This window comes from Microcebus murinus, chromosome 16 (assembly GCF_040939455.1).
Source record: "Microcebus murinus isolate Inina chromosome 16, M.murinus_Inina_mat1.0, whole genome shotgun sequence".
NCBI classification, from domain to species: Eukaryota; Metazoa; Chordata; class Mammalia; order Primates; family Cheirogaleidae; genus Microcebus; species Microcebus murinus.
This window is the reverse complement of record NC_134119.1, coordinates 3,604,475-3,629,156: the sequence shown is the minus strand read 5'-3', so window position 1 is coordinate 3,629,156 and position 24,682 is coordinate 3,604,475.

Genomic DNA, 24,682 nt, shown 5'->3' with positions numbered 1-24,682 from the left:
CGGCATGACAAGGAGGAGGGGCCGGCAGGGCCGGGCCTCGTGGGTCCTGGTGAGGAGCTTGGATTTTATTCTGAGCGTGTTAAGATGCCATCGGAGGGGCAAGAAGAGGGGAGCTGCTTTCCCGAGCCCAGGCAGAATCTTAACCTCTGGGGGTCACACTCACATGCCCAGGGCTCAGAACCTGGACAGACCTTTTGGGAGGCTGCCATTCGACCCCCTGCAGCGCGGATATGAACATGCACACGGACGCAGAAAAGATGTGCATGCAGTTAAACATACGGTTACACTGTCACATGGCCTTAGTGGATGATAACTGAAAACCCACCATCAACAATGATAAAGTAGCCAGAGAAGCCACCTTCGCCCATTCTGTCTCTCTCAGAAACCGATGCCAGAAGCAGCCTCACCCAGAGCGTCCTGCCTGTGGGGCCAAACCAAACACATCCTGCCTGCTCCAACCCAGGGAGGAGCGGTGACGTTCACAGCCACCTGCTTCCCGCTGCCCTGCATGCCGGGCCCGGCCACGCCTCACTGGCGTCACCTCTCATTTGCCACAGAGCGACCAGTTGAGACGGGTCTGCTGTTATTTTGCAGCTGGGCATCCAAGGTTGGGAGAGACACCACCATTGGTCTCTGCCTAACACACGTTTCCTGAGTACCGGGGCTGAGGGACACAACAGTAAGATAAGGTCCTTGTCCTTGTTCATGATCACATAGCTACCAAGGGTCTGAGCTGGGACTTGCTTAGGTCAGCCTAACGTCAGAGCCCTTGTTCTCTCTCCTAGGGTCACCTGGCTATAACCAAGGACCCCTCAAGCCCCCAGGGGACTTCTTAGGGGGAAATCCCAAGGCAGGGAGTGGCCGTTCATACCCAACTGGAATTCAGGGTCACAGAAGCAGCCCAGATGACACTGGACTCACCAGGAGGGGTGAGTCTTCCACCTGGGAACCTGGCCACTCCAACCCAGGTCCTACCCAGTGCCTCCTGCATCTGAGGAGGTGGCCTTGGCCAGGCTGGTGGCAGTTGTCCTGCCTCTTCATCGCCCTGGGTTGGCCTCTGCCATGAGCCCGTCCCATGACACGCCGTCTTCTCTCCTGTGACTATTCTGGCGTCACCGTACCCTGGGAACTCTAACCCACCAGACTTCGGCTCTCCAGTGGTCCTGTGCCACCCTCGGCAGATCCAGTCCTCCAGACTGTCATCTGTGTCACCCACCAGACTGGGAAGCCTTAAGGACCGGCGTGGCTGTGCCTGCGTCCCTGCACCTGGCCCGGGGGTAGGCCTACAGCAAAGGCGTGGCTGGTGCGTGTTGAGTGCATGTGACCCCACGTACCACCTTGAGGCTAGCTGAGCCAGCCCCCTGCCGCTTCTTTCTAGACCCTCGGCAGAGCATGAACCGAGCCCGGGCGCTGCGAGCTGGGCAGGCTGCGCACCTGGAGGCTGCCCAGCCGAGGCCGCACCCCTCCCGCAGGGGGAGAGGAAACGCCAGAGGGAAGGAGGCAGCGAACGGCCCGTTCCCGTGGCTCTGGTTCCCCACACCCGTCTCTGTGTCACGGGCCACGTGGGGCGGGACACAGGCCACCTGCTGCCTCAGGGGACCTGACTGCCAAAGCTAAAACCAGACAGAGCTAAGAGAACCAGAAAGAAAATCCAAACCCCAGCATCCGGGCGGTAAACCGTCCTCATCACAGAAGCATCTCGGCCACTGCACGTGGCCTGGCCTGGCCTTGCCAGAAGGTCGCCGCCAGCGTCCCAGCCCCAAGGCCCAGGCACCTCGGGGTGCAGGGCCAGGAGGCGCCTCGGGGCCGGCCCAGCCCCTCACCCAGCCCCCAAGCCCCTCGCACCAGCTGGAGCGGCGAGAGAGAGGGCGCGCGTGTGACATCGCCAGATGAGATGGTGACTAATGGCCCCGCCAGGCCCCAGGGATGCCGGGCAGGCTCGGTGCGGCAGCTGTTCCGTGATTACGAGGAAACCGAGGCAGGCAGAGGTTCGGGAGCTCAGGAGCTCTCCCCGAGGCAGGCTGTGCCTGGCCTCATTAAGGTGCGGGGCCGCCCGCGTGCGGGAGGGAGGGCCGTGCGGGAGCAGGCGCCACACAGGGGCCACGCGTCTGCTCCCCATTAACGACAGCCTCCCTCTATTGGTTTCTTTCAAAAACTCTTTTTTTTTTTCCCCCTTAAATGAAGCTAATGGTTTTTAGAGTCGCCATATGTTGACTTTGGTTAAATGTCTTCACAGTAGTTTATGTAACCGGAGTTCGAGGGCCAAGTCCCCAAGTGCCTGGAGTGGACTCTGACGGGCCCGGCCCGCCTCGGAGCCCGAGGTGTGAGCGTCTGAGGGAAGGAGAGTCCCCAAAGGAAAGCTGAGGGGTCCTTCCCGGAGAAGGGGAGTGTAGGCCCAGTGGGCAGCCATCCCCCCAGGACAGGAGAGGTTTGGGAAGATGCAGATGGCAGGGCCACCCTGGGTTCTCTTGGTCCCTCATGCCAGGAACCTGGATGTGAAGCCTCCCCAGGTGGCCCCTAATGAACAGCCAAGCTGGACGGCCACCGGACAACGCCGGGCGACAGCTCCGCCCCGCCCGCCCTGCAGCCACCGCTGCTCCTGCCATTAACTCCAGCGCGCACAGTGGGTCTCAGAGAAGTCACCTGGTGCACGCGACCTGGGCCAAGATCCCTGGGGGCTGTGATTCCAAAGCCTGTGCTCAGATGGAGTCTATTTTGTCTCAGCCAAAGCGAGAACGGCTGCATTATTTCTGCTCTAGCCCATAATCAGCAATCACTTTGCGTTTGTTTTTCAAGCAGTAGGCAGTTCGCAGGGCTTAAAGAATTGGGAGGCGAATTCAAAGCCGTCTAGCTGAAGTGTTCCCAAAATCTGGACTCTGGAGCGATGGCGCAGAGCGCTTCCCAGGGGAGCAGGAAGCTCTGGCCCAGGGGGCAGGGCCCTCCCCTGGCACCAGGGTGGTTATCAGCCTGGCCAGCGGCAGACAGGCAGGCACAGGAAGGGGTGTTACTCTCTCCGGGGTCAGAGGTGAGCGCCCCTGCACCAGGAAAGGACCCAGGTGAAGACACCATGACCTTCAACAGGTGGCCTGAGGCTGCCTGCAGGTCCTTTCCTAATGAGCAGCCTCGGGCTTCTGCAGGGGAGGAGAAGGGAACACCAGGGCACGTGGGGGCAAGAGCAGCGAGCCCCAGGATGGGGCGGGTGGCACTGCCGGTGCAGTCACTAGCTGTCATCTCGCCGTCTCTGTGTCTTGTCTTCGACACTCGTCACCCTACACCAGAGGTTGAGCTTGTGTCTGGGCCACCCAGAGGGCTTGCTGAAACACAGGCTGCTGCCCCCACCCCGGGGACCTCACGCGGGAGGTCTGGGTGGGGGAGAACTCGCGTTTCCAACAGCTTCCAGGTGGTGCCGGTGCTGTTGGTCCAGGGCCCACACCTGGAGGCCCGAGGCCTTGTCCTTGTTCCCAGCTGTCCTTGCGAGAGGCAGAGGGAGAAACTGAAGCTCAGAGAGGGGAGGCGTTTGCTAGACCACACAGCTAGACGCTGCTAGAGGGAGGATGCGAACCCAAGCCGGTGGACCCTGGAACCCACTAGCCACAGCCAGTTACCCCCTTCTCCCTGTAAGTTCCCCCTTCAGACAGGGTCTGAGTTAGGGGAGAGGGGCTCGGATCGGTGGGGCACACGGGATCCCCCGGGAAGCCTCTGGTTTCCAATGCTGGGGCTGCCCCAGACCACCCTGAAATCTGAATCCCTTGGGCGGCACCCACCGGGGGTGGCAGGAGGTCTCTATGTTTGCAGGTGGTCTCACTGCTCAGGGGCCGCACTTGGGACTCTGGGCTTCCAGGGAACCCCGGGCGGCTTCAGCAGCAAAGCTGGGTGGGACAGAAGGGGGCGGGTGGCGCGTGGCGGGTTCCTGCGTGCTCAGCTGTTCCCTGCAGGGCCCCTGGGTGATCCAAGAAAAGGTGACTCTCCTTGCTCGTGGCGGAGAGAGACAAGCCTTGACTAAATTGTCAGATAAAGTACAGAATGGCCAGGTAAACTTGAATTCCAAGTGAACAGAGTAACTACTGTCAATATGCCCAAATATTACTTGGGATATACTTAAAATGAATTGCTGTCTATCTGAAATTCAAACTGAAATGGGCGTGCTGTATTTTTGTTTGCTAGATGAGGCAACCCTGCACAAGACCCCACTCAGAAGGGGCCCCGCCCCCGCACGGCACCCGGCTCAGAGCGGCCTGACACCCCTGGGGCAGAGCTCAGGTGTGGCCACACGGGCAATTGAACGTGTGTGTGTGTTCATTTCATCCAGCGTTGTGACCAAGGTGAGCAAGGAGGGGACCTCTCTCTGGAGTACCCGGGACACTGCTCGGCAGGCCCAGCGCAACAGCTGTGAGTGTTAGCACCGCCATTGCGTGTGTTTTCAACCCAAGCCTTGTCTCCGGAAGGTCGTGTTTCTGCTTTCGGTGCTTTATTTTTTGTTTTAATTTGTGTACCTGTTTCTCTTGCATTGGGCACATCCTTGCACTCGTTTGCTATTGCTGCGGTAACACATCGCCACAAACTGAGCAGTTGGAAACAGCATGCCTTATTTTGCAGTTCTGTTGCCAGCAGTGCAGCCGGGCTGGGGAAGGTTCATGGCTCTGGGTCTCACAAGCCCGGATCAAGAAGTTGCAGGGCTGAGTCCTGCCCCAGGGCTCTGGGGAAGAGCCCACGCCCAGGCTCATCTGGACGCTGGAGGCCTTCAGCTCATTGTAGGACTGAGGTCCCCACTCCTTGCTGGGTGTCGGCTGGGGCTGGTCTTAGCTCCCGGCAGCCGCCTGCGTCCCCTCCTTCCCGGGCTTCCCTGCGGCCCCTCCAGCACCAGCGGGTCATTCCTGCCCACACTTTGAATCTCTTCAACTTCCCTTTTCCTGTCTGCCCCTCCCTGCCTCTAGCAGGAGAAAGTTCTCTGCTTTTAAGGTCTCATGGGATTAGATTGGACCCACCCAGAAAATCCAGGGTAATCCCCATTTTAAATGTCTGTAACCCTAATTACATCTTCAGGGTCCCTTGCTCAGTGTGAGGTCGAGTAGTCCTGTCCTCTGGGGGTCAGGGCGTGGCCACCTTCAAAGGCCGTTCTGGGAAGTGCAGCCACTGTGCCCCAGAGGACTCCCTCCCTCCAGACATACCGAGGTCACGGCCACCGGCTCAGGTTGGAGACCCCTTCCAGGGCCCTGCAGGCCCCCTGCACCCTCTGGCCTTTGAGTGCTATGGCTCCCGTGGGTCCCCTTACCAGTTCCCCTCCCTTCTCTCTGCTCACGGGGCAGTGCTGGGTCCCCAACAAGCCCACCAGAGGACCTACTTGTGTTTTGCTTTTCATTGCACAAATTGTCCCCCCACCTCCATCAATCTGAGGGGCAGGAGCAATGGACACAGAATGGCTGGTGTCTCCCTGACACTCAGGGCTATTATGGGATAAAAAGAGGAGAAAACTGAACAGAGACAAGAAAGAGGAGAGGGTCTGGATAGACCTCAGGCTGCCCCGTGTCCAGACACGGTGTTAGGGTCACACTGGGGTCTACAAAGTGTCAGGCCAGTGTGCTGTGGGAAAGGAATGCTCTGTGGCTGTGGGGCTGTCCTTGAGTGCTTGGGAGCAGTGTCTTCTCGAGGGACCGTTCCCCGCACTATGATGATGGCAGTGGCAGGTGGGCAGGGGACAGACAGCCCGCCAGCTCTGCTTGCCCCAGGCAGTGAGTGGAATCTCTCCTTTGATGGGGTTTGGTGGCCTCACCTGCTGGTGAGCTCCTGGCTGAGAGAGGCCACACCCAGGATGTTCACAAGTCCCAGAGCACTTCCAATCCCCCCAGGATGTGCCCAAGGGATAGATGAACGGTTGGGGCTCTGGGGTACCCTGAGCGGGGTGGGGAGGGGGGATGCTCCCCTTTAGGCAAAGCGAATCAATTCGGCACTCCTTCCTGGAGAACAGATTCAGCCTCATGGTCTTTTTGAAGAGACTCTAGGAGCATAAAAACGAAACCTTTTACCTCCCAGACCGATCACGCTTCAGTCAACAGGAACTCATTAAGCACGTGTTTTGTGCCAGGCCCTGGGATATAGATGGGACCCCGTTCTCCCACCACAAGCCCCACAGGACCGAGTTCCTTGGCCCTAGCCGCACATCAGAATCGCTGGGAGTTTTAAAACAGTCACCAAGAGATTCTGATTTCGTTGATCTGGGGAGCGCGGCTTGTTAAAAGCTCCCCAATTGATTCTGATGCGCAGCTGGGGTGGAATCCGCCACACCACGGGATATCTGATTAATTACCCCTGCAACCTTCAAACCGGGGCAAAGTTCCAGTTAGAAGAAAAAGTTTTTCAAAGAGACACGGGGCGTGACTAAGGATTCTATGGTGGCACATTAGAAGTTTTAGGCTATTAAAGTGTCTATTACAATTATGACCTAACATCAGTATAGAGAAGCTTTATCATTAGGACATTTTTAAGATTATTGCAAAAATGAGAAGATCAAAATTGAAATTTTTTTTTTTAATAACTGCTGTTCCCTGCCATCCTCCTGGAAAACTTCCCAGCATTTCCAAGTGTCTGTAAAGACTAGTTTATGAACTATCTATTTCAATCATTTCATTCTCAATGCAACCCAGGGGCCAGCATTGGCATCTAACACATGCAGATACTATCCTCATATTTCTACCCCACATGTGGTCTGACCTACATCAGAATTCCTTCCTTCCTTCATTCATTCATTGGCCCCTCATTCACTGAGGTCAGGGGCTGGTGAGGGGCTAGATCATGTATAGCCTGGCAGACCATCTAAGGACATTTGCTTTTACCTGAGTGATGTGGAAATAGACGAAGACCAACCAAATGAGAACAAGCAGAAGCTCCGCATCCAGAGCTTGCTTTTGCAAGGGGATTGGCCACTAATCACTGTGGTTTGGCAGAGACTCGGGCAGGCAGGGGAGTGGGGAAGAGGAACGGCTTCAGGTGTGCTCGGAGTGCTCGGATCGGAGGCTGTTGGCCTGGGGGAAGCTGCAGGCAGCCAGGCAGCAAGCGTAGCATCTCGTGTGATTTGCTAGGGGTACGTGTTTCCCTTTCTCAGGTTGGTTCTAAGTTGCAACTGGGGACGAAAATTAGGGAAGCTGTCAGCTGTTGTTAGTCAAGTCCTAAAATCAGCTGGGCATGGATTGCTACCAGGGTTGCTGTTTGGCTTCCTGGCCTCTTTGCTAGAGGTAATGACCTGGCTTCCGCAAGTCTGACTTGCAGGTGGTGGCCTGCCCTTCATGTTTACGGGTGGCCAGCCCACTGTCCACTTGTGCATTCAGTCTCTCAGCGAGACGGAACAAGAGGTTTTTTTTTTTCCTTTAATAGTCTCGAAATATAATTCACATATACAATTCACCCACCTCAAGTGTACCACACGAGGTTTTTAGTGTATTCAGAGTTGCGCAACAACCACACGATTTACTTTTAGAACATTTTCATCCCTCCCCAGAGAAAGTGTGCCCACCAGCAGTCACCCCTGCTCCCTGATCCCTAGGCCTCAGCAACGGCTGATCCACTTTCTACCTCCAGAGATTCTTACTCTGCACTTTTCATATGAATAGGATCATACGGCGTGCAGCCTTTTGTGACCGGTTTCTTTCACTTAACATATTTTCAGGGTTCATCCATGTTTTAACATGGATGAGAAACCTCATTCCTTTTTATTATGACGTATTATTCTAGTGTATGTAGGTCTCACATACACACATGCTGAGTTCCTCATCCCTCCAGCCTGCCTCGCTCCCCACCGCCAGGCAGAAGCCCTGCACCCCAGCAGGGGAACTGGGAGTGGGGTCCCCTTGTCCCAGAGTGACAGCCTGCTCTGCAAGAGGGCACTGGGGGGGGGTGTCTCTGCCTTCTCAGCTTGTCCCTCCTGGCATGAAGCTGGGATAAGGCAGTGGGGCCCCAGTATTCTGAGCCTGCTGCACCGGGGGTAGAGTTTTACCCTGTGAGCAGGGCTGGGTGTGGGGAGGGAAAATGGGGGGTCCTCTGCCCACTCTGCTGGAAAGGAGTTTCTGCAGTGCGGGGCAGGGGGCATGCCAGCTGCTTTCCCCTCCCCCGGGGAAGCCACAGACGCAGAGTGGGAGCTGGAGGGAGGAAGCCCCTAGGCCGCACCTGCCTGGGGTCGACCCTGCAGGGTGGAGGGTCCCTAGTGCTGGGGGCAGCTTGGGGCTCAGACGCCACAGGCTCTCTGTTCCTACTGACAACTAGTAGATTTTCCTGAATAAATGTTTCTCTGTTCGCTCTGTGCCTTTAGAACAAATCTTAGAGACTTTAAATGATGGATTTTTATGATTTTCACCAGCTAAATTATTTATTTATTTATTTATTTATTTTTTGCTTGAGAGAGGGCTGGCTGAGCTCCTTCCTCTGTTATTCCAGAAGTCTCTGAGAGTTTGGATTGGGACAGACAGGTTGGTTTTATCCTTGAAAGGCTCCCTCTGGCGGCCGTGTGGGGTAGAGCCCTGTGTGGAGTCAGGACAACTGAGACAGGACCCGGAACCTGATGGTTTGGGCTCAAAACAGTCTGGTTGTGGCAGATGCGTAGAGAAGGGGTCAGATATGGGCATACTTTGTGGGTAAAGTCAACAGCATTTCTTCAGTGGTTGGATGTGAGGCATGAGGAGTGAGAGGGGCAGCCCAGGAAGACTACAAGGCAAGTCCTCAAAGAACATCTTGTTAACATGCCAGTGAGAGGAAGAGTCACTTCCTGGCCCCGGATGCTGTGTGCAGAGTTGACATGGTGCTCTTGCATCCGCGTGGGTTTTCTCTGGGTACTGGGGTCTCCTCGTCCCCAAGTTGCACATGCTAGGTGAATTGGCATGTCTGCGTGTTCCCCGTCTCCATGCACGTGGGTGTGTGAGAGTGACCCTGAGATGGAATGGGGTCCTGTCCAGGACTGGTGCCGGCCTTGCACTCCAAGCTGCTGGGGCAGTCTCCGGCCACCTGCACCACCCTGAACATAAGTGGCAAATAGTTATCTGACTTGTTTTCATGACTCTGTCCTACATGCATGTATATCTCACATTTATTTCAACGTTTAATACTAGAAGTGTTTTGGTCTTTCTTCAGAAGTTTAGTGATGTATTCGTGACCAGAAATAGTTCATAGGAACTTAACTCACTTATATCAATCAGCCTGTGGTCAGATTGGTTTTGTTGTACATCGTTTCATTTAAAGTCACAACTTTGGCCGGGCAGGGTGGCTCACACCTGTGATCCCAGCACTCTGGGATGCAGAGGTGGGAGGATCGCTTGAGCTCAGGAGTTCCAGACCTGCCTGAGCAAGAGCGAGACCCCATCTCAGCTAAAAATAGAAAAGGTAGCTGGGCGTAGTGGCGCATGCCTGTAGTCCTAGCTACTCAGGAGGCTGAGGCAGGAGGATCACTGGAGTCCAGGAGTTTGAGGCTGCAGTGAGCTAGGCCGATGCCACTGCACTATAGCCTGGGTGACAGAGTGAGACTCTGTCTCAAAAAAATAAAAAATAAATCCTCAGTTTCCAAGACCCTATGGAGGCATTAAGTGAGGACTTAACGGTACCACAGGAGCAAGGGGAGGAAGGAGATGCAGGGACTGAGATGAAGGTGACAGTGGTGTTGGGAGCATCAGGTGGGTGGAAGCTTCCAGAGCCTCCCAGGGGGGCTTATCCAGGTGGAAAGGTCTTGGTGGGAGCCGATCCCCAGCCTGGAATTCCACAGAGAGGCTGGGCTGGCTCAGATCACGTGTAGCTCGAGCAGCTACGTGACCCCTATAAACTGGCACATATTTGGGGGCCTCCGTGCTCTGAGGGACGAGCAGCTGCCACCAGCGTAGGGGGGAGGGAGTGGGGAGGGGAGGGAGGCGCTGCATCCGTGCCTGGCGTGCAGTAGGGCTCTGTCAATGGGCGCTAATTCCAATCAAATCGCCATTGTCAGGTGCACACTAATGCTTCCCCTCATGCCGAGTGGGCTCCGGGACTCACAAAGGCACAGAAATCGGAGCAGCAGGACAGGGATTTCGAGTGGGTGGGAGGGGAGGGGAATGCACAGGGGGGAGCTTGTTCCCGGAACACCCACCACGAGGCCCTGGGGCAGGGCCAGGGCTGGGTGGCCCACGAGATGGGCCCCATGCCCAGCCTCTCAGTTGGGGACCAGGGCTCTGACCACATGCGAGGGGCAAACCTGTTCCATCTTTTCATTTGAAAACTTGGAAATAATACTTTTGGTACAGAATTTTTGGCATATGGCTTCTTTCTCCCTAAAAAATGTTTTTTGAGATCCATTCATGTTGTGTATCTATGTAATTGATTTCTTTTCCTTTTTATTGCTGAGCAGTATTCTGCTGTAAGGATATAGACCATTTGTTCACCTGTTGATGGATGTTGGGGCTGTTTACGGTTTGGGCTACTGTCATAAATTTGCCGTGAGAACTTACCTTTTCTGTTATGCTTCATTTCTCTTATGTCAAAAAATTAGACCTCACCAAAATTAAACAAAAAATCCCTTTTTTATTGTCCATGGTTTTTTTGTTTGTTTTTAAATCAGATCTAAGGTCTATGCTAGAGTGGTAAAGATTTTCCCTTTTGTTTCTTCTAGACATGTAATGTCAGCTTTTATGTTTAGGTCTATGATCAAATTTGAGTTAATTTCTGTGTAGGTTGTATGGTAAGGGTTAAGGCTTTAATACTTTTCAGCTCCAATTTCCAAAAAGACTATCCTTTTCCATGGAATCCCCTTTCATTACTGGAAATCTGTTGACTGTATTTGAGGGTCTGTTTCCGGACTCCTGCTTCTGTTGCTCTGATCCTTGTCATCTTAATGCAAGACCTCATTGTCTCGGTTACTGCCTTCTAAAAACATGTGAAGTCAGGTAGTTTACGTATACCAAATTTGTTCTTCTGTTTCAAATTTGTTTTGGCTATTCTAGATCCCATGTATTTCCACAGAAATGTTAGACTTGGCTTCTTAAATTTACAGAAAGTTCTGAGATTTTGATTGGGGTTGTTTTGGGTCTACAGATAAATGTCTAGTCTTCTAATCTGTGAATAAGATATCTCTCCATTTAATGAGGTCTTTTTATTAATAATTTTCTTTCAGGAAGGTTTTTAGTTTTCAGTGTTTTGGTCCTGAATCCATTTTGTTAAATTTATTACTACGTACCGTGTTTCCCTGAAAATAAGACAGGGTCCTATATTTATTTTTCCTCAAGAAGACACCTTAGGGCTTATTTTTAGGGGATGTGTTGTTTTTTTGTTTTAAGTATGGTACAACAATCTACATTTATTTAAATACAGTTAAGTCGTCGTCTTCTGGAACATCATCATAACTCTCCAAACCCTGAATTCTATCTTGAATTTCTTGCAACTCTATTTCCTTTGGAACCATTGGCCCCAATCTCTCGTGTCGAGCAATAGAGCTCTCACGGGGCAGATGAGAAGGGCTGCTCGTCTTCTTTCCCGCTCCACGACAACATGCGTGGGTTGTGCAGATACGCTGTGTAGCCACGCCCACCACTAGGTCTTATTTTTGGGGTAGGGCTTCTATTGCACAAATGCTTAGAAATCCTGCTAGAGCTTATTTTATGGGTAGGTCTTATTTTGGGGGAACCACGGTATTTCATGGGTTTTGATGCTACTAAAAATGTTTTTAATTTTTTTCCCAAACTGTTCACTGGTATATAGAAATCACAACAGGTTTTATATCTTGACTCAAAACAATACCAAGCAAAATTCCAGCAGAGTTTTTTTGGTAAAAATTAGCAACTGTGATAGATTCATTTATTATTTGCTACTAGTAATATACAGCTTTAAATAAAGTTTGCTGATTATTTGGAGTTTTCTAGCACATACCAATTATGTTAGCTTTGTGGTACAGTTTTCAACTATGGATTCAATTTCTTAATTGATATATAGATCTATCCAGTTCTACTTCCTTTCAAATCAGTTCTGGTACTTTTTGTCTTTCAAAGAATTTGTTTCATCTCTTTTGTTAAATTTATTGGCATACGGTTGTTTCCACATTCCCTCGCTATCCTTTTAACACCGGTTGCATCTACGGCGCTATCTCTTTCATTCCTGATATTGGTAACTGGGGTCGTCTCTTTTGTTCTTAATCAGTCGAGCTAAAGGTTCACCAACTTTATTGATCTCTTCAAAAAACTGGAGTTTCTCTTGTTCAATTGATCTCTATTGTTTTTAGGTTTTCTATTTTTCTTAAATAGAAATTCTATATTTCTTAAATAGAATTGCCACTCTTATTTCCTTCCACCTACTTACTTTGGGTCTAATTTATTTTTTTATTTTGGTAAAACATATACAACATAGAATTTACCATGTTAACCATTGCTAAGTGGTGGCAGGCGAATTCACATTAGTGTGTAATTATCCTCACCATCCATCTCCAGAACTTTTTCATCTTCCCCAACCGAAGCTGTCCCCACTAAACAGTAAGTCCCCACTCCCTCTCCCCGCAGCTCTAGGCAATGACCCTTCTAGTTTCTGATCCTGTGAGTTTGACTACTTTAGGGACTTCATATAAGTAGAATAATACAGTATTTGTGCTTTTGCAACTAACGTTTTACTTAGCATAACATCTTCAAGTTTCATTCATGTCGTAGCATGTCAGAATGTCCCTTTGCACGTCTAACCACATTTTGTTTATCCACAGACACCTGGGTTGTTTCCACCTTTTGGCTATTGCAAATGATGCTTCTATTGAACATGGGTGTACAAATATCTGTTCAAGTCCCTGTCTTCTTTTGATTATATACTCAGAAGTGGAATTGCTGGACTATTTAATAACATTCTGTGTTTAATGTTTTGAGGAATCACTGTGTCATTTTCCGCAGCAGCTGCACCATCTTATGTTCCCACCAGCAATGCACAAGGGTTCCGATTTCTCCATATCCTTGCTAATCATTTTGTTTTGTTTTTGTCATTTTTATAATAGCCGCTCCAATGAGTATGAAATATCTATTGTGGTGGGCTTAACTGCAGTTAGAATGGCTTTTATCAACAAGTCTCAAAACAACAAATGTTGGTGTGGATGTGGAGAGATTAGGACACTCATATACTGCTGGTGGGACCGCAAACTAGTGCAACTTCTGTGGAAAGCAATATGAAGATATCTCAAAGAGATACAAGTAGAACTACCATTTAATCCAGCAATCCCATTACTGGGCATCTACCCAAAAGAACAAAAGACATTCTATAAAAAAGACATCTTCACTCAAATGTTTATAGCAGCAAAATTCACAATTGCAAAAATGTGGAAACAACCCAAGTGCCCATCAATACATGAGTGGATTAATGAAATGTGGTTTATGTTTTCCATGGAGTACCACTCAGCCACAAAAAACAATGGCGAACTAGCACCTCTTGTTTTATCCTGGATAGAGCTAGAGCCCATCCTACTAAGTGAAGAATCACAAGAATGGAAAAACAAGCACCACATGTACTCACCACCAAATTGGTACTAGTCGAACAATACTTACGTGCACATATGGGAGTAATATTCATCAGGTGTTGGGCAGGTCGGGGGGATGGACAGACATGCTTGTACTATGACTTCGGCAGGGCAAAGGCAATATATGTAACATACACATTTGTACCCCTGTAATATTCTGAAATTTTAAAAAAATGGAAAAAAATTTTAATTTTGATATCTTCTGAAAAGTGGAAGCTTAGGATAGTATTCTTCACCAGTGTACTCTGCCACTCAATTTTATTGAGGTTCAATTTCACTAAAGATTTGGAAGAAAATAATCATTTTATTAAAACAAATGGTTGTACCTGTTAATAGTTACAAACCTTAAATGTATTATATTTTAAGGGAATACAGAGCACTTCAAGAAGAAAAGTTGCTTAAGTCAAGCCATCTTAGGCTACTTACTGCCTCTGGTGTTGTGCAAGAGCTGGTGCAGTCATGAGGCCCCTAACGACATTTTGGCCAGAGATCGACTGCGTATACAGTGGTGGTCCCACAAGATTATCACTCTGTATTTTCACTTCTCCACGTTGAGATGTTTAGATACATAAATGCTTACCATCGCCGTTGCCTGCAGTGTTCAGTAGCATGCTGTGCAGATTTGTAGCCCGGGAGCAAAGGCTGCACCACACAGCCCGCGTGTGTAGCGGGCCGTACCACGTGGGTTTGTGCGAGGACACTCCGTGATGTCCACACAATGACGAAATCGCCCAATGACGTGTTTCTTAGAGTGCATCCAGGCTGCGAAGCAAAACGTGACTGCGATGGCTTATCAGAGCTGATGTGTAAATTTTCAGAAATTTTGTAAGCTGTTTGTTAACCACAGACATTATTCAAAATTAAATACATCAAAGTTATAATTAAATTATATTTAAAAACCAAGTACTTAAAATTCATCACTTCCTAATTATTTAACTGCACTTTACTATTATCTGTGCTCTTGGGGGTTAGATCATCTGTGTGTGTTGGGTGAAAATGCCATGAGACCGTGTGCTCATCTCTCCCCCGACTCTGTTTTTAATAATGCCACGCGTCTCTCGCGAGCAGCGACAATGGGAGCCTTTACCCCGTGGAAATCAGTCCTTGATCTATTGTTTTGTCGGTTGTCTAGACATTTTGTGATGTTTTTCATCGCAAAAGTGATGGGAAAATGTTAATAATACAGATTAACTTTAAATGCATGTCACGCCTGTAGCTGTTCCATTGTGAGTAGCACAAAAAACAAAACAAAACAAAAAATTGAGAAAATATTCTTCCAGTATTTGAAAACTGTTATCTAATTCAGCAAGGCAGTTGCTCACGTCATTGTCAAAGTGAGTGGAGTTTTGACAAGTCTCTCTTATTTCACTTTTGTCTTAGTTGATAAAAATGAAAAATATCAGCCAATATTCAGATCAGAAGGAGGATTGTTTGTCAATGTTGGGAACCGCGTTCCTTGCTGAATCGGATATCAGTCAAATTCGCTGCATTCAGTCACAGCCTGATGATGTGACTCTATTGTTGGTGATAGAACTTTAAAAGCCGGTAATGGATTTTGTAAGAAAAAGCAAGTAACACTGCAGTTATAGGTGCATGAAACTTACAGTAGAGCGTTGCGAGTCTTGTCACTTGTGGATAGTTTGCTGTACGCCCTCTATAAGACGCATAATACGTGCACACCTGTACACACGTGGACTTTTCTTTTCCCGAAAGCCAGCTGTCGACATCTGCCGGCAGGGTGCTACCCCGCCTGCTCCAGAGCTCACAGGGCACCCTCCGCTTCTCCTAACTGCGGGAAAAGACAGAGAACTCGGCATCTCAGCCCTGGGAGTTGTGGTGGCCACTGGGGGAAACCTGAGAATCCTGGTCTCCGTTTCTTAAACCCAAGCCGATTGCAACTTCAGGAAACTAATTTTCAAGGACGGCCAGAACACATCTGAGGACTCCAGTTTAAAAAACACTGATTTAAGGCCAGGCGCGGTGGCTCACGCCTGTAATCCTAGCTCTCTGGGAGGCCTAGGTGGGCGGATCGCTCAAGGACAGGAGTTCAAAACCAGCCTGAGCAAGAGTGAGACCCTGCCTCTACTAAAAATAGAAAGAAATTAATTGGCCAACTAAAAATGTATAGAAAAAATTAGCTGGGCATGGTGGCGCATGCCTGTAGTCCCAGCTACTCGGGAGGCTGAGGCAGGAGGATTGCTTGAGCCCAGGAGTGTGAAGTTGCTGTGAGCCAGGTTGATGCCACGGCACTTACTCTAGCCCGGGCAACAAAGTGAGACTCTGTCTCAAAAAAATAACCAAAACAAAACAGTGATTTAAGAACCTGAAGCTTAGACTAAAAAAAGGTTTCTAGTATGAATTAACACCACAACAGAGGTTTTCTACAACCCTTTAGAAAACATTATCATAGAAAAGAAGCCCACGCATGTGGCACGTTCCCTCCCGAAAAGTCTGCCCGTTCCCAGGGGTCCACGCCGTTGGCGTGGGAAACACTGGCTCGCCCAGCCGACAGCGGCCACGAGGCGGACCACGTGCTAAGGAGAAGGAGGAAGGGGCAGCTCTGCAGATTCCAGGCCGTTGTGAGCGTGGTACCACTCTGCGCCTGCCCTGGTCCACGCGCACAGCCCCGGGAGCCCCTAGGAAGGAAAACGGCCGTCTTTGTGGACGGGCCTGACCGACAGAGGGCCCCCGGGGCCCAGCCTGCCCACTTCGCCCCAGTGTGCCGGAGACTTTCCCGGTTTCATGCCGAATATCCTGGGTTTCAGCGTTTTTGCTTTTTATTGCTGCTGTAGCGAATTGTATACTTAGTGGCTTAAAACAACACAAAGTCATTGTCTTTATATGTCTGGAGGTCAGAGGTCCTAAAATCAGTACCACGAGGCTCAGATGACGGTGGCAGCAGGGCTGCTCTCCTCCCAAAGCCTCGTCTGGCTCCTGGAGACCTGTGTTCCCTGGGTCCCGGCCCGGCCTCCGACTTCAGAGCCAGGGCCTGGATCTCCCAGCCCTCCTTCAGCCCCTCGCCCTTCCGCCCCGCTCCCCGGGGGACCCTTGTGATTAAACCCCGCACAACCCAGGACACCCACACACACACCATCTCAAGATCACCGACTCAGTTCCATCTGCAAAGTCCCTTCTGCCATAAAAGGTAATATTCACAGCTTCCGGGGATTAGGATGGACATTTTGGGGAGCCTTTATTTCGCCACCTACACATAGGAGCCTTCTCAGTCCTGGGCAAACCAGTATTGGCTGGTGGCCCTGCCAGGCCCCGGCCCCCCTCTCTTGCCCTTGGCTGACGTCATGTGATCATCACCCTCTGTTCCCGTGGGCCGGGTGCAGGACACAGCCTCATCTTGCCATGACAGCAGACAACGGTGGCACAGGGGTGGGGGGACGATTTACACCCACACCTGGATGATGTCTGTGTCTTTCCACCCCTGATACAGCCCGGATGATTCATCTCAACACAGCGGTGTGACCTTGCGAAAATTAATTAACCTTTTTGGACCACAATGGCCTCTATCAAATGAGAATAATAAACCTTCGCCGTGTTCGCTGGAGCAGGATGGAGTGGGAGCGCGTGTGCGGCGTCTCGCAGGCACATAAGGGCCCTCGGTAGCTGGAAGCCCATGTTTTTAATCAAATCCCCATTGTTGTGGGTTTGCTCACACCCTCCTTGTTTCAAAGAGGGCTCCTTGGGCTCACAGTGACTCATCATCACAGCGGAGCAGAACTGTGGGGCGGGAGGGAGAGGGGCCGTGCGGGAAGCGAGCGGGGGCGAGGCCGGGAGGGGGCCCGGGAGGGGCTGGTGCGCGGGCTGCGGCGCCCAGGCCTGGGCACGTGCCGCGCGGTGGGCTCCACGCCTGCGCCTCCAGGGGTCCCACCACGTGCCGGGGGTTACGTGGAGCCACAGGGCCAAGCCAGAGCATCTTTCTGTTAAGAATTTGTATATGAAAAATATATTAAAAGATGCAATGGTGAGGACATTACGTAAGCGAGATATGCCAGTCATGGAAAGACAGACGACTGTAGGATTCTACTTATGTGAAGTCCCCAGAGCGGTCAATTCAGGGATGGACAGCGGATGGTGGCTGCCAGGGGCTGGAGGGATGGGGAACGGGGACCGTTGTTTAATGGGGACAGAGTTTGGTTTTGCAAGATGAAAAGGGTCCTGGAGATGGTGATGGGGGTGTAGCATCGTGAATGTGCCTAATGCCATCGAACTGCACACGTAAAAATGGTTAAGATGGCAAATTTAAGATAAAAGAGAAGCATAGTCTATAAGTGGGAAATATCCATGAGTTTTAAAACAGAAACAAAGGTACCCACAGTACAGGTGGCACTGCCAGGCCCTGCAGGCTCCAGGTGGGCTCCTTCTGCCCAAAGTCCTGCTGTGGCCCCTCCAGCAGCCAGGGCTGTGCCCGCCCACCCCAGCTGCGTGTGAGGGTCCCCTGGGGAGCTCTGGAGCCTCCTGGTGCTCAGGTAGCACCTTGGCCAGCTAGAGCCTGCCGTGGGTTGAACTGTGTCCTCTCAAAAGATATGTTCCGGTCCTAACATCCTGCTCCCCATACCTATGGACCCTGTGAATGCGACCTCATTTGGAAACAGGGTCTTTGAAGATGCGATCAAGTTAAGGTGAGGCCACACTGGATGAGAGTGTGCCCTGAATCCAGCGTGGCTGGTGTCCTTACAAGGAGAGGGAAAGAGACGCAGACCCACAAGCAGAGAAGGCCGAGTGGCCACAGAGAATCGGAGCTGCGGCTGCAGGCCCAGGAATGCCAAGGAGGACGGCAACCTCCAAATGCTGGGAGAGGGGCGAGGGCAGGTTCCCTCTGGGTCTCAAAGGGAGGACAGTTCTGCCCACACCTAGGCTTGTGGCCTCCAGAACTGGGAGAGAATCAGGGTCTGTTGTTTTAAGCCACTCAGTTTGTGGTGCTCTGGACATGTAGGAAAATGAGGCAGAGCCCCAGCTCTGGGCCTGGGACCGGACCCCAGCGCGTTGCCAAGTCCTCCTCCTGCTCTCTGGGGGCTGCCACGTGATGCTGGGGCTGAGGGACAGTGGCCAGAGGGAAGCAGGTCCCTTCTGAGTCCTCGGGATTCCTGTGACCCTTCTTGGTTGTCGTCGTCGTCGTCACTGTTGTTCTCTTCCTCTTCCGTCCGCGCAGGTGCTGGCCAGGGTGGCCAGCCATCCCGGTTTGCCTAAGACTGGCGAGTTTCCTGGGACAGGGGACTTTCAGGTTAAAAGTGGGGAAGTCCTGAGCAAACCAGGTAGAGCTGGTCACCGTAGTAACCCCTCTGTGCAGTGACCCTGTGGTCGTACTATTATAAGTAGGGTGACCAACTCATCCTGACCTGCTCAGGACTGCCCCCGTTTCAGCCTAAAAGTCTCTTGTCACCAGACACCCTCAGTTCTGGGACAGCCCGGGGGGTGGTCACCCGGGTCACAGGCCTGGAGCGTGCTGGAGCAGGGCTGCCCCCCAGACCCGGGGGGTTCTCAGCCCTGGCTGTGCCAGATGATCACCCAGGAGGATTCTGGAAACACTGGTGCTTCCCCTCATGCCCAGGGAGCCTGATTTAATAGCTCCATGGGGGAACCTGGGCTGCGTTTTCATTTTTAAGATAAAATAACTATGATTCTGTGCAGCCGGGGCTGAGAATCAGTTTTCCTGGGTTGACATGGAGGGATGACGGGCTGCTCTGCCACCACCCATCTCTTGTCAGACAGACGTCACCAGTTGGCCACAGGTGCCCAGGAGGAGGCTATAGTCTCCTGTATCGGGGAGCCCCGGGTGAGATTGCTGGGCAGCTCGCCGACAATCATGTTGCCAGAGAAAAAGAGCCTTTATTTCTACTTTTGCGGTCGTTATGCCACATTTATATTTACCTTGCGTGTGTTCACGGGCTGGCACTCCAGGACAGTGCTGGACAGGAACAGTGGCAATGTCGGCTTCCCCCTCTCCTTCCCAACATCAAAGGGAAGGTGTCAGATGCTTCACGTGCAGGCGGGATGTCTGCTGTAAAGGTTCTTTGTGTGTGTGGCTATCCTTTATCACATAAAGATTGCCTTTTATTCTTAGGTTTCTAAGGACTTTTATAATGATCCGGTTTTGATTTTTATCAAAAGTTTTTTCTGCTTTATTGATGATTTTTTTTTCCCCCCTGAAAATACGGTGAATTCTACTGACTTGATTTGCAAATGTTGAGCCAGCCTTGCATTCCTGGAATGAAACCAAATTACTGTGGTGGTGTAGGCAGCACACAGTGGTACCCAGGGCAATGATGTATTATGGCAGAAGGACGTGGAGCCCAATCAGCCATGCGAAAAAGATGCACGAGACAAAGTCAGGGGAGACCCAGCACAAGCTCACAAGGGTCCTCTCCCAGACAGAACTGGGTGCTATATCACACAGGGCGTGCTTATTCTCCCCAACAACGAGTTACGACAACTCGTGTGAAATGTTGCCAGCCGGGAAAGCTCATTAGAGACTCAGCACCCGGGAGTTTTTGTTGGGGGCTGGTTCCCAAAGGCATCGTCTTCCCAGCACCTACCCAGTTTCAGAGCCGCAGAAGGAAAGCAGGTGTCCAGTACGGACCACGCTGTTTGTATAAGGACCGTAGGTGCAGTGAGCCGTTCTCAGCCCTCAACGGTGCAGACCCTTGAAACCCAAGTCCCCAGATGTCAGCCAAGCACTAACCTTAAGAGCAGGCTCCAGGACAGCAGTTCAGGCCGGCTGTGCCATCTTCCCTACACAGTGCGCTACAGTCTCCTTTTCATACTCCACTGGAATCAGGTTGCTGATGATTTTATTTGGGGGGTTTGCATCTCTGTTTCTAAGTGAGATTTGCCCAACTTGAAGGCCCATGTCAGGTTTGGGTACCAATGTTATGCTGGCTGCAGAAAACCAGGCTGGGGATAGTCGTCCTTTATAATTCTCTCCAAGGCTCGTGCAATATTGCCTTGCTTCCTGCTTCCCAGGCTGGTAAAGTTTACTGATGAAAGACCTGGGGCTGGGATTTTCTTTTCAGAAATGTTGTAGAAGTGTTCAGGTTTTCAGTTCCTCTGTGTCCATTTAAATAATATGTGGGCATTCAAAACATCTGTTCATTATCAAAATTTTCAAGCTTCTTGGCATAAAGTTTTTCACAAAATCCTCTTACCTGTTTAATGCCCGCATGATAAAAATGGTCTGTTTTCATTTCCGCTGCTGGAGACTTGTGGCTCCTCCTCTCTCCTCTGGCCTGTGTCTGATGTCTGCTACTTCTCTGGGTTTGCATTCATAAATTTTCATGTGAACTAATGGATTTTTTTTTCTGCTTTTCACCTCTACTATCTATTACTTATGTGAGTGTGGGGGAGATTACATAACTGCTTTGGGCTTCTCTGATCACTGTTGCAAAATAGGGACAAGAATTCCCACCGGCAGTTCCATCCCGAGGACCCAGTGACACCAGGGGAACGTACCTGGCGCAGTGCCAGAGAGACCTTTCAATGAAGGTAAACCTGGAGCGTCTCAAAGCTGCGTGAGAGGGCTCATATGGAGATATATCAGATAGCAACAGAACAAAAATCAGAAGTGGTGACTTTAAAATGAGGCCAAGGAGAGGAAATGGACAGTACCATCAGTTGGAACCAGGAAGGAGAAATACAGGCTCGCTAGGAGGCACCACCGGTTTGTTTCTAAACTCATTCCTGTCAAGCCTGGAGTGTTTCCTGTAAGGGGCGCCGGGCCACAGGCCAAGGACATGGCGTTGCGCACCTCTGACACCACCGCAGCCACCACGTGTGACGTGACAAGCACCGAGTCATGCCCGGCGGACTCCGTCCCGGCGTGGTTCTGTGCCTTTTACACGATTCCCGCTTCTCGTCCCAGCAGCAGCCCTGAGATACAGATACAGCTGCTATCCTGGTATTACCAGTGTGGGTAGACTGAGGCACAAGCAGGTTAAGCATTCTTATGGCTTTACAAAAAAAAAAAAAAAAAGAACTAGTGAAAATCAGAGTCAGGATTTGGACTCCTGAAGTGCAAGTCCTAAAGCAGGACTCTTAGCCAATATCTCCTCTGCCGTGCTGTCATGGTTTCCTTGAGAACTTCTTTTACATCAAGTCTTATAAAAAACAGACGTTCACTAGCTTGAGCAAGAGCGAGACCGTGTCTCTACCAAAAACAGAAAAAATTAGCCAGGCGTGGTGGTGGTGCCTGCAGTCCCAGCTACTTTGGAGGCTAGGACAGGAGGATCACTTGAGCCCAGGAGCTGGAGATTGCAGAGAGCTCCGATGATGCCACTGCACTCTGGCTCGGGCAACAAAGTGAGGTCCTGTCTCAAAGAACAAACAACCCACCAAATGCTCCATTTAACTAAATGCAGTTGTGTTGTTTAGTGGAATACAAACTGTGCATTTTGAAGAAATAGCAAAGACATGGGGACTTAACACCATACGGGTGCCAAGTTCCTCAGCCCATCTCAGACCTCTGGTTCCCCTCCCCACCACGACACCAGGACAGGGTGGTGGTGAATATTCAAACGCAATATTCGTGGCTGTTCTCTCAGCCACGATAGTAGGGTCTGATCTGTCCTTCTATTTCTCCAACTTGAACAAATTTTCTTTTAGAGAAACAGAAGTTGTAAAGAGCTCTAGCGTGTCTGCGGACCCTGTAGGCTGAAACTACTGATTTAAGAATCTCCAATTATAGAGGAAGGAAATGTCTTTCAACTGTAAATTAACAATTCAACTGAGCAGATTCATCTTTCAACTTGTTACACACCGGAAACAAAATAGAAACTTTTAAAAGATCAGCACCGAAAAGCAGCTAGAAAATGACAAGGACATATTACGAAAGCTCTGCCCTAGGTCACAGGCGCACATCCCTGCATCTGCAGTTGCCCACGGCGACGCCCCGAGCTCCATGGAGAGCGTCCTCCTGCAGAAGGAAGCAGAACTATTGCTCGGCAAAAATAATCACGCTGTTCCCAAAGTCGACATTGTCAACCTCATTATCCTGGCAACTCCCCTGCCCGGATCTAGTGCCCAATGCCTGACACGCTCCTGAAGCCCAAAGTGACAGGATGGCATGTGTCCCTTTAGGGCAGGGTGGGCTGCTGTGGTCCCTAAGGCCACTGCCACCTCACCTGCTGGTCAGCATCACTGATCAATCCCAGCCCGCCTCCACAGGGACCTCCGCAGTGAGTGCCGGTGGGCTCAGCTCTCACACTGCCCCTGCCTTCCCTCCATAAACGGAAGTCCCTCTTTCAGTCAAACTGCTGCTGCGCTTGGTCAACTCTCTCCCTGTCCAGAGACAGGTCAGAGGCTCACCGTGGACGGAACTCAAACCGAGAGTGAGCGAGGCAGTGGGCGGCTGATGGGAATAAATCAAAGGGCGCAGAACCAAAGTGGGCCCGGGACCGGGGAGAAAACTGGGCCCCTCCATGGACCCCCATAAGGCTCAGACGCACTGGGCTTTCCGGCCCCAGGGCCCCTTGGGGACGTGGCCGTGGGCCGGGGTGAGGCCGAGCCCCTGGTACATCTTGCAACTTGAAATTCTGAAAATAAAAAAAATCCTATTGTCCTGTTATTTTACACCCAAAGAGACATGCTCATAGCAGGAAGAAAAATAAGAAATTTCTATTAATTTTAAAGCTCAAGGGAGAAAACTGAGAGAAATTGAATGCTTTCATCCTATCACTCCAGAAGTCGGCGGGGGGCGTGATGAGTTCTATTTGTTCAACTCGGGAGGACTTTGATGGGAAAATTGGTGAAGCTTTGCTGAAGCACCTCTAGCCGCGGAGAAAAACACAGTGGCGCCCGCAGTCTGCAGCGCTGGTGCGTGCGGGCAACAATTACACGGTGGCCTGACGCCTCCAGGTGTCTGTCACTCGCACTGCCGCCCGCAGCCCCTCCTGGAGCCTCCCTTAGGCCCGGCTCGCTCTGGGTTGGGCCACCCAAACCCGCACCCGGGCAGCTCCAGGTCCACACCCCTCAGCCTGCCGGCCCCAGCAACTCTAGTCTTTCCAAAGAGGAGTTTCCTACCTTCCAGCGGGGGCGTGTGGCCCTGTGGGTTAGTGTTCGGTTAGAGCAGCTCGTCCTCCTCAGCACTGAGGACACCAGTCACGGACCAGGGGCCCACCCTGCTCTGGTGTGACCTCATCTCCACGAATTCCACCTGCATAGGTCCCGTCTCCAAATAACTTCACGTTCCGAGGTGCTGGGGCTTTTGGAACTTCAACATTTGAATTTGGGGAGAACACAGTCCAGCTCACAGCAAAGGACTCCCTGTCTGAAACGCTCTTGAGACAAGTTTTACTCTGTCTATAGAATAAAAGAAAAGCGTTTCAGGAGAGACGTGACTCCTTCACGTTTGCAGTTTTGTTTATAGTACCATTATCATGTTGTCAGCACCCTGTGGTCCATGTTGCAGTCTCTGCCGTCTCAGATCAGGCCTGTCGGTGGCCGTGCAGAATCAGCCACAAAGCTGTGTCCATGTCCGCCAGCCAGAGATGCCCAGGAGCACGCTGGTCAGTGAGCCAGTGGTTTCTTACCCATCGTGCCGAGGGGGCCACTTGCCATACGGAACCGCAGGGCACCACAGAGATTCTGGTAGGAGAGTTAGAAAAATCCACCCAATCAGTTGCTTGCCAAGAGCTGGGGCAATGGGCACGTAGAGGGGCTCCCAGGGATGGCGTGTGATATGGGCATAATTCTATTTCAGACCTCTGCCCCAAATGTAATGTGACCAGGGGTCAGAATGATGCTGGATCAATGATGCAGGACCACTGCACCACCACTTGTAAATTAATCAAACTTTCTGCTCACAGTATTCTCAATCGAATAAGAATGTGCACTTCGCAAAACTGAGTGGGAGGCAGAGAAGTGCCCACATGGTCCCTGGCATACAGTAGCCACCAATCGATGGGTATCCATATTCAACCAAGTCACCACTGTCACGTGTTCATTCTTATATCCGCTTGTCTCCACGAGGGCTTCAGGGATCATGATGGCACATGAGCACAAGGACAGAGATGTGAGTGGGTCAGGACAGGAAGTGGGCTGGAGCTCAGACCACCCACCCCCTGGCCTGGGCACGTGCCGTTGGCAGAAGGGCTGTCCCTGGGGCTTTAGCCCACATCTCTCCGGCTGAGTTTGCTCACCCCAGGGATCCTCGTCCATGTGCGGGAACTGTGTGAAGTCAAATGATACCTCTGG